This window comes from Diachasma alloeum, unplaced genomic scaffold (assembly GCF_001412515.2).
Source record: "Diachasma alloeum isolate Michigan unplaced genomic scaffold, Dall2.0 Dall_scaffold_00675, whole genome shotgun sequence".
Lineage (NCBI taxonomy): Eukaryota > Metazoa > Arthropoda > Insecta > Hymenoptera > Braconidae > Diachasma > Diachasma alloeum.
Window position 1 is genome coordinate 10,763 of NW_021680807.1, and position 9,616 is coordinate 20,378.

The following is a 9,616-nucleotide window of genomic DNA, read 5'->3' on the forward strand; positions in this document are numbered from 1 at the left end:
AAGTTTCGAGTTTTCTTCGTGAAGATGACTAACTTGGGGGTCAGGAGTCTGAATTTGATGTTTTTAGACCCTGACCGTATATATGTATGTGCGTATGTATGTGTGTATGTGACCGATTCAGTTTTTTCACGATAACTTCAAAAATAATTATCTGAATCAATCGAATCTGCGCTATAAATATGCATTTTTATGTTATACAGACCGAGTTCGAAGATGGTGTCGACTGCGCTTTTAGTTTTTGAATTATTTTCAAAAATTTGGCCCAAGGTTGGCACAAGGTTGGCACAAGGTTGGCACAAGGTTGGCGCAAAGTTAGAGCAAGGTTGGCGCAAGGTAGGCCCTTATGGGAGTCTTATGGGTGTTTTATGGGGGACTTACGGGGATTTATGGGGGCCATATGAGACTCTTGTGTCCAATAAATACGGATGCTGAGTGGTCAATTCTTTGTGGTATTAGAAATCATCGAATTCTAGACAGATTGGTAGAACGAATTTCAATTATTTACCCTGAAAAAAGCACGTAAACTGTCTTTGCGAGAACGGGTCATACTAATAATAATGAAATTAGAAGATTTGACTTTCTCGCTTCTGACAAAAATATTTTAAAGTGTGGCCGAGCCAACTTGTCGGGTCATCTCTGTAGAGTTCTACAGAGAATTCGTTGGGTGTCCAAAGAAGAAAGTCAGAGGAATAGGCTCCACTCTTTCAAGGGTTTTGAAAACATGTGTGGTAGATTGTACTGAATTCAAAATCCACCAAACACCAAAATGCCTTGCATGTTGTCTATTTATAGTCTTATTTTATAGTCTTAAAGATAAGACTAAGGATTTATAGTCTTAAAGATAAAACGAAATTCGCTGCTGAATTCATGACAGCAGTCACCCCAGGAAGACTTTTAATATATTCGAGTGAAGAGTAAGGAGGCCGGTCTACTGATAGCACAGCATACAAGGCTAGTAATATTATTAGTCGTTCACGGCCGGGCGATGGTGTAATAGCAGATAAAGGATTCAGAATAGAACGTTTGTGTGACAAATATGGCATTCAACTGTATATATCAACATACCTCGAAAAAAAACCATTTCCAACCGAAGAGGCTGTATCGAACCGTCTACTCTCTTCTGGATGCGTCCACGTAGAACGTATGAATCAAAGAATTGAAGTTTTGGCTTTATTAAGGAATGCAATATCCGGGAATCTTGCAAGACATGTGAATGATATTGTATTTGTGCATGCAGGTTTAGTAACTCTGGGGACCCTACTTTTCTCTGACAAACAAATTTGTAAACCAACTATTTGAGTGACGTGAATAAATTGATAAAAACTCAGAATTGATTGAGTCCATCATCATTATGTAAAGAGAACTCTCACCTAACAATTCATTAGCCCACTCTAGTTGAATTCTTCAGACAATTGGAGAAAAACTTGAGGCAGGTTTGGAACTGTACGTTTTTCAAGTGCATGGCCGTCAGGTCACAGAGGCGAACACGTACACAACTCAGTTGTACACATGCATTTGATGAGTGTAATTAAAATGGGGAATGCACCGATGTGAATTGGTACAAAGATATGTGACTCATTGGAGTTGGGGACAAAAAAATGAATACAGCTCAGATGGTATCCTACCGACTGGCCATATTCTTCCGTGGCACATTTGAATATCATATTCAATTATTAATTTAGTCATTTATAATTGTTGCATCTGTCACAAGGCAATCGGTTCCAGCGGATGTTTCCTCTGAATTGTCATAAAAAGCTTATTCTCTTAGAATATATTGGTACAGAATAGAATGAATACTAATTAAATCAATGTTTGACACCCGGGTACGCAAGAACTATCCACAATGTATTCTAGATACAATAAACTATTGAACATCTATGTTATCACATGGAAGTCATCCACATTGATATATGAATCGCAATATAGAACTACTCTCTATACATCGTACATATGTCAAAAGCATCATAGAGGAAAGGTTACATCAAGAAAGACCGCAATTCGACAGTGCCAAGTAGACAGTCGGTTTGTGGGTAAACTTGTGCACTGACCAACATGAAATGTACTACTCTCTTCACGGAGAAAAATCATACACAGCTCAGATGTATACATTCACAATGGTTGGGAGGAATATAATGCGGATTTTTTGAATGAAAACGGGCAAATAACGCAAAAGATGTACCACTGTTGGGAACAACGAAATTTCCACAACGTTCATCATTTCATACCAATCAGGCGCACAATTGTTGAAACATTGAACTGTGGCACGTTCTCATTCTCATTCGCCGTGAATGTTTATATCTGTCCATATTAAACGGTACGACGTCAATTGAATTCGATTCTCTAGTGCTAGGTTTCGATACTATGATATTATCCTCAAGTTAAAATCAAAATTAATAATTTCCTACACAATAATTATTCGCGTTTTAAATCCGGTACATTTGTGTAAGACGCATGCGTATGCATCAACGATATTATTTGAAGAGTAACATCCCAAGTAGGAAAAATATTAATCAAGTGTGCCCAATACAAGGTAAAAAACAAAATTTATCGCATATGAAAATTGTTCTAGAAACAACTATCCCAAGTGATTATTTCTTTATTAAAACATTGATAGGGGAAAATTTTTAAATCCTTCTGCTACGTGGAATTGTACTTCACGAAAACACCGCTGAAGAGAACCATATATTTTATTTTCATCGTAGAATTAAAACGTCAGCCTATCACATCCAGTGTCGCTTGGAGATGTTCGCCGAGGGGAACTTCGGCCCTGATGTCTCGACCCTGTGCGATTTTCTGGAAATACTTCGAGCACTCAAAGTCTCGAGGGTGCATTTCCTTTGACCCTTGGATCAATGGTATATTTCGTGTACCCAGTGCTGTGACATGAAGGAGTCGTTCCTATGTGCAGAATTACCCGCTGAATCGAAGGCGAGGGTGGTAAGTACGTGGGTGAAGGTCCTTTGTCTTACCACCTGTGGGCTGACTGCATTTTTTTGTAATGTCGAAGGAGTGAATAGTGTATTGTCCAAGGTCGTGACTCAAGTAAATTTCGAGTGCGTAGAGCTAAGTTTAATGCAGGACCTCGCAACTTTACACATGAAAAAAGCTCAACAAAAAGTAAACTTTCCAATTATTATTACAAAACAATATATTATTAATATTATTTATAATTATTATTACAAAACAAAAATATTTTCCTTTGGAATTCTTAATGAACGAAATTTTTGTACTGTTATATATCCATTGAAATATATAGACAGGGTTGATAAGTTTGATTGGATCACTCCAGCATTCATGCTTCTTCACAATGCTTATACTACATCCCCGTCGAGTATATTCTTCGGATGAGGATGCTAGTATTCTAGCATTGTTTGAAGAATAACTCGACAAACTCACTGAACTATTTCTCACTGCTGATATGGCGTAATATAAAGGGCGCTATTAGAATTATCAAATACTCTTTCATCCCAAACTCGAAGACTCAATCACGAAAAAACACAGCATATAATCAACAAAGGTGAGAAATCGTCAGAGGAACGAAGAAAAGACTTTCCCAGCCATGCGTAGACATGAAGTAGACATAAACAGATCATGTAATATCAATAAATAATATTAGTGTCATAGCGATTTCCTTAGATTTATGATATTTTTCTTTCACCAATGTTTGCAAACTTTCAATGAAATTTAAAAATCTTAAAGTTTGGAGGAGGTAATTTTCGCAAGAAAATTTTAAAGTGCACATTTAGATGTCAGATATTCGCGAGCTATCTCATACTATCAACTATTCTGTGAATCTCTGACGAATATCTTTCTCTTTGACACTTGCATTGATCTTCCTACGAATAATTGAAATTTCTTCTAATGAAAAACGTTGTGTTCGAGTAATTCTACTCTACTTCGGAGTAGGGTTTTCTAACAGGGATTTTCTATCAGTAATGGAATACGAAAGGAATGATAAAATTGTAATAATAATAATCATAAGGCTCATAGCAAGGTCGTAACTCTATGAAAACCAAAATGGGTAAGTATGATGGTAGATATCATCGTATGATTAATTGATCAATTCCTGAATGTATTACTTGATTTAATAACTATTTTGAACTAATGAAATATCTCAAAAATTCTCAAATTATCAATGGAGATTCGAATCAGTGGCTTCTTTTGCTGGTGAATCTCAAACGGTACTCAGTGGACCTCGACTTTTCTGGCGTTATAATTTTGGAATGGTGTGTACACTATGTACAATGATGAGAGTATCAATGATGAGAGTATCAAACATGAACCAAGTGCAATGACGAGCCATGTCGAAGAACGATTGCATGGGTACTTCCAAATTCAATGGTGACGGCGACGCTTACGCCGAGGATCAGGAACTGGAGGTTCCACTTCGTCTGCATCCCAGAAAAGAACAGGACCGGGAAATGGGTTATCATCGGGGATCCTGTTAGCGAGCTCATGATCACCTGGCAATACGAAATAGTACATTATGTTACTAGTGCATGCAGTGAAATTTTTTCGTAAGCCCGCGTAACTCATACCATTTTTTCTGATACCTGCCAAAGTTCGCTTTGTGGGGGGAATTGTGGGGGGGGGGGGAGGAAGCAAAGTATTTGGGAGAGAAAAGTGAACTTGTTTGGTAGGTAGTACAAAAACGTAAACCGCTTAGTTACAACAAATTTGGTGACATTAGATACTGTAATGAAATCATATCCTTTGAAGAGTCAGGTGATTTCTTCCTTTCTGCGAATACACGACAAAATTACCTGTCATAAGTCTGACGTCCTCTCTATCGGCGACTTGAATTTGCCACTCTTCTGGATGGGAAGGCTCTACACTCCGAAAATGCGTGTTTGTGATACATTTTCGTACTTCACTATCCATGATAACCGATAGAAGCTCCTTCACATTGAATCTACCAGTGAGAATCGTTTTTTTTTGTGGTTAATCATTTGTGAATATGAACAACGCATGTTGTTCATGTATGCTTGAAGGAAAACTTTCATCTTTACCTTTGAAAAGTTTCATACAAGCTACGTGTACGTCGAATCCTGGTTTTTTCAGATCTCATAGAATAGGCCCCTGGTAATGGTTTGTGTATTTCCTGAAGGACATCATTGAGTTCTGCTCGAGTCGTTTTCATCATACCTCGCAATGAATCTTAAATATCGAGGGAATGCAATTCATTATGTAGTTCCTAATATTTCGAATATACTGTCAATTCTCACCAATGAATTGATAGATGTCATAATTTTTACGAGTGAATTTTTTGGTAATGAGTTTGTAGAATGTCTGTATCAATAAATTTATCCTCATGTATTCGTTTTCCACGAGCACAATGTCAACGTTCCTTTGCCATTGTTGTGTCAAATAATCAATGAATGGTAGTGCACTGGCAGTTTGCTCAGATAGTCCACGTAAATCTGTTATGATGAGTTCGAAGGTAGCGTCCCATATATTGGCAAAAAGGTCAGGTAAAGTCCAGCATTTCCATAATGCTTCTCGGGGGAATTGAGCAAGACCGCAGCCGATCCATGATTTGGTAATTGCCTAATGATAGGCAAAAAAAAAATGAACAAATCAATCATGATCTGAGAAAAGTATAACTAATGAGCTTTCTAATTTCATTTTTCTCGAGTGCACATGATAAGATTATACATGGCGAAATTGCACAAGCGTATGGAGAAATTCGATGTGTAATAGGTAAATTCGATTAGATTTCTGTTGGACTTTCCGTAGTTTTTTCCGCACTTTTTTTCTAATTGAATTTTTTTATGAGAATTACTTTTAGAGAAAAAACTCTAGATTTCGATTTTTTTCTACAATTATTATGTTGATATTTTTCCATCGAAATTATTCGTCATAAATTCACGGCGTATTCTTTGTTACTTGGTTGTTGGAATGAAGGACGAGAAAAAATATAATGTAGAAAACTTGGAAAAATTGAAATCTATTGACCCCTTTCTATATCAACATTGCCTATTTAATATATATATGTATATTTACAAGAACTTGATGACAAACTGCAGAATCTTAGAGAATTTTCTGTAGGAATCCCATATAATTTTCTATTAAATTTTTCGATACGTGAAGATCGAACTCCTTAAGAGTATATGTGGATTGTGTAGTCGAGTGTGAATTGATTACTCGAGGTATTATTACAGGTTCAGCTTCAATTTTTGGGACCTTCTAGCTATTTTCTCTGCTCTAGACGATTCTCGAGTGAATATGACTGAGGATTGAACAGCCTTTGATATTTTTGAATCTGGAGATACAGATCAAGACTGAACATCAAGGCTGCCTTTTCAACAACTGTAGTGATTATCAGTGCAGTATTACCCTCCAGTCTCAATGCTTTCAGAACTTACGAGAATTCCACATCATCCATAAATGAATCATTAGAATTGAAATCGCTGGAATCCTCTGAATATGCGTTGGGAATCGACAATAAGATTATCTGCACAATAACAACATAAGAAGTAGGTAGGGTCTCAGTCATACTATTGTCCACTGGATTGATTTCGTGTGATATCGCCAGGTTCTTAATTTCCCATCAAGTCCTCAATATCAAGCTCGGAGTTTCCCGGAAGATCTTAACCTTTAGAATTAGGTATATACAATATATTTGAGCTTGTGATTGAGATGGTGATGCTCAGGGATGACATGCTGGGGATGGGATAGTGTCCATCACATCGTGCTGTATTCCAACATTATTGAGGACTTTGAAATATCTCATAATCGGTTCACGTACTGTAAATGGTGTCTCGAGTACTGAGCGAGATACTTTTTTGATTGTCTGAAAGCCTAGACTCCTCTTACCCAGTGCTCAAACTTGTCGTCTCCCTCCAAAGAAATTAGTGCGCTGTAATCAAGCGTTGGAATCTATCTTTGGAATCTATCTTTTTTTAATTTTCTCGAGCACATACGTTGGACTACCGTCAGCAGTTTCAATTGGTAAAGCTATTATTTTTGGTTGAGAATTATCTTTTCTTGCTCTTAAAGTTTGACAGGCTTTTCACACGTTCTCGATGTATCAATTGGCTTAGACACTTGATTGTTGTAATAATTTTTTGAATTGATTGTGAGGAAGAACTTTCCTATGTATCATGTTGTGAGGTGTAACTGTATTCTTAATTTTTTCTCTCAGTCCAATCCCCAAGTGTGGAATTTCTGGTGAGATGGTTCTGGTACACTAATAATATATTGGTCACAAGACACAGAGGAATTTACCTGGTGGAAGTAGAAGCGACACGTCAATCTCTGAGCATCTGAAAATTGTTGATGTATAGCTGTGAGCAGTCGTTTGTCATAAGTAGTAATTACAGTCTTCAACGAATGGACCAAATTAGGAGCTAATTCCTTGACTTTCCGGAAAATTCGATCAAACAGCGATTCTGTCTCATTTTCTAGTAAAATATAAATAGCTGGGATAATCTGAAAAATTATCAAAGTTAATTCTGAGAAACTTATGGTAAATAAATGCAAAATAAACTGCTTACAGCGTGATCAGAGTGGATCCCAATTATTTGCATTTGATTAATGATTGGAGAATTAATGCCCACCTGAAATAAAAGCGATGGGAGTAATTAGCATCCGTCTTATCACTCATTTTTATCAGTAATGGGAGGACGAGAACGACTCTTCAATTAATTAGCCTAATTTGTACACCCAATAATAACGTACTTTCATGGTACTTGATACGTCAATGTGTTGACTACGATCAAGTTCAACAATTATTTGGTTATCAGTAAATAAGAAAGCTCGTTTTCCATCTTGTTCTACTTCTCCTTTATATATATCGATTGAAAATTGATATTCTTCTAATAATGCTGATAAGTTCTGTAAGTCATTGGTAATAAGAGGACGATTCTTCTTGCGTGTTCGTGTCACCAAAGAGTAACATGCTAATTGAGAAAACTCCTCTCCAATTGATTCGCGCATTCCAACAATTTCTGCATAGATTTGGTTGGGCTCATGGTCTGTGTTAAGTTCTTGACGTTTGACAAACTCTTTGATTTCCATCAATTCAAGCAGCTCAGTTTTCTCATGATGGCCATTGTGGTCACGTTCGAGTACAAAGTCGCCTTCTGGTGTAATACGTATACATGCTGGACAATCTTGAAGGATTCTCTGAGAACACTTCAACATCCCAAAAGTACTCCAATCTCGATGGAAGACGCTGGTTTTATTCACAAAAAATATTTCAGAATTATCTCGCTGGCCAGGTATCAATTCAATCAGATTTCTGGGTATAACTTCGTTCGCATGTAGTATTATATTATCAGCTCTCTTTCTCCCAACTTCTTCATTCCCATTTTGCACGTCTAGCTCAATATGTCTAGGCCGTTCGTACAAATCGTTATCGACATTATCAGGTACGTGATCATCAATCACATGATGATCAGGTATTGGATGTAAAACTTCTTCATTCGGAAATAAACGATAGGCATCTCTATGTTCAGCAAAATCCAAATTGTATGCATAGTTTTCTGAGCCAGCTAATAAATTAACTTCATCGCCGAGAAAGATTTCTTCATTAAAAATTTCTTCATGGCTGATTGCGTTTGTAGGGATGTTGGTCCCCATCTATACATGAACGGATTGTGGATTACAATACTCAGATAGTTTCTAGTAGGCTCAATTAGATTGATAAATGACATCAAGAATTTGGTGCCTATGAAGACATATTAAGCATATTGAGGAGACCTCTTTGGTACCTAAAGTTATTACTCTTGGACGCTATGAACTCATGCGGGAATACAAAATAACAAATTGCAAAATACAAAATTGCAATAATGGGTAAAATTCTACCGATCAGTATGGCCAACCGTTGGTGACTACTCCGATGATTATCGTTGAAGGGATGAGCGCTGGCTCTACGAGATGTACATATCATCCTAGGAAGACATTACTCTGTGTCAACAACGACAAATGGGTTCAGTAGAATCGGCCCCATATATATACTGTTAGATGATTTGAATAAAGTATATTCATCAATGAGATTGTGATTTCCGTAATAATCCATCTGTCCTCATCAGATTCCAAGCTATTCACCGGAAACTCAACACAGAATTCCCCACGTTCCTAATTTGAAAAATCCAAAAAACAGATCTCCGAAGTGGGAGTCTAAAAATACAACAAAACCCCTTAACAACTAAAAAAAAGCATCACCACCTGCGAATTGAAAACCTTCACAATTACTTTCGCAAACCCTCACGTTTTCACACATCCCGAAACTTCAAAACCCGAATAGAATTGCATTTCTCTCTCCTCCCTTCTTTGTACTTCATATCGATTTCCCCCTATTATTCTTCAGCCCTCTACCACAAAGAAACCTCCTTAATTCAAGATTATTCACCGAAAATTCCAATTAAAATTACAAAGATAGAAAAAGAAGGTAACAGGTTTTGCAGCACTATAAAAAATTATTTCGTCATCGTAGAGCGTGATAACTTATCACTGATAAGAGAATTAGTATCCACATGGCGTCCACTCGAAGCAAGTACCCTCCTAGAGGAATATGAGGCCCTGGCGGCGCTGAAAGATCTCCATGTGCAGGCAGAATTAACTCAACCCTCAGCCACAACGTTCAAACAAGATCTATCAACCCTCTACGACT

At 37.2% G+C, this 9,616-nt stretch overlaps 1 pseudogene; it reads left to right on the forward strand.

Annotated features, from left to right (window-relative positions):
• The first annotated feature begins 397 nt into the window (after positions 1-397).
• Positions 398-1,299, forward strand: LOC107044086 (annotated as a pseudogene).
• The last annotated feature ends 8,317 nt before the right edge of the window (positions 1,300-9,616 follow it).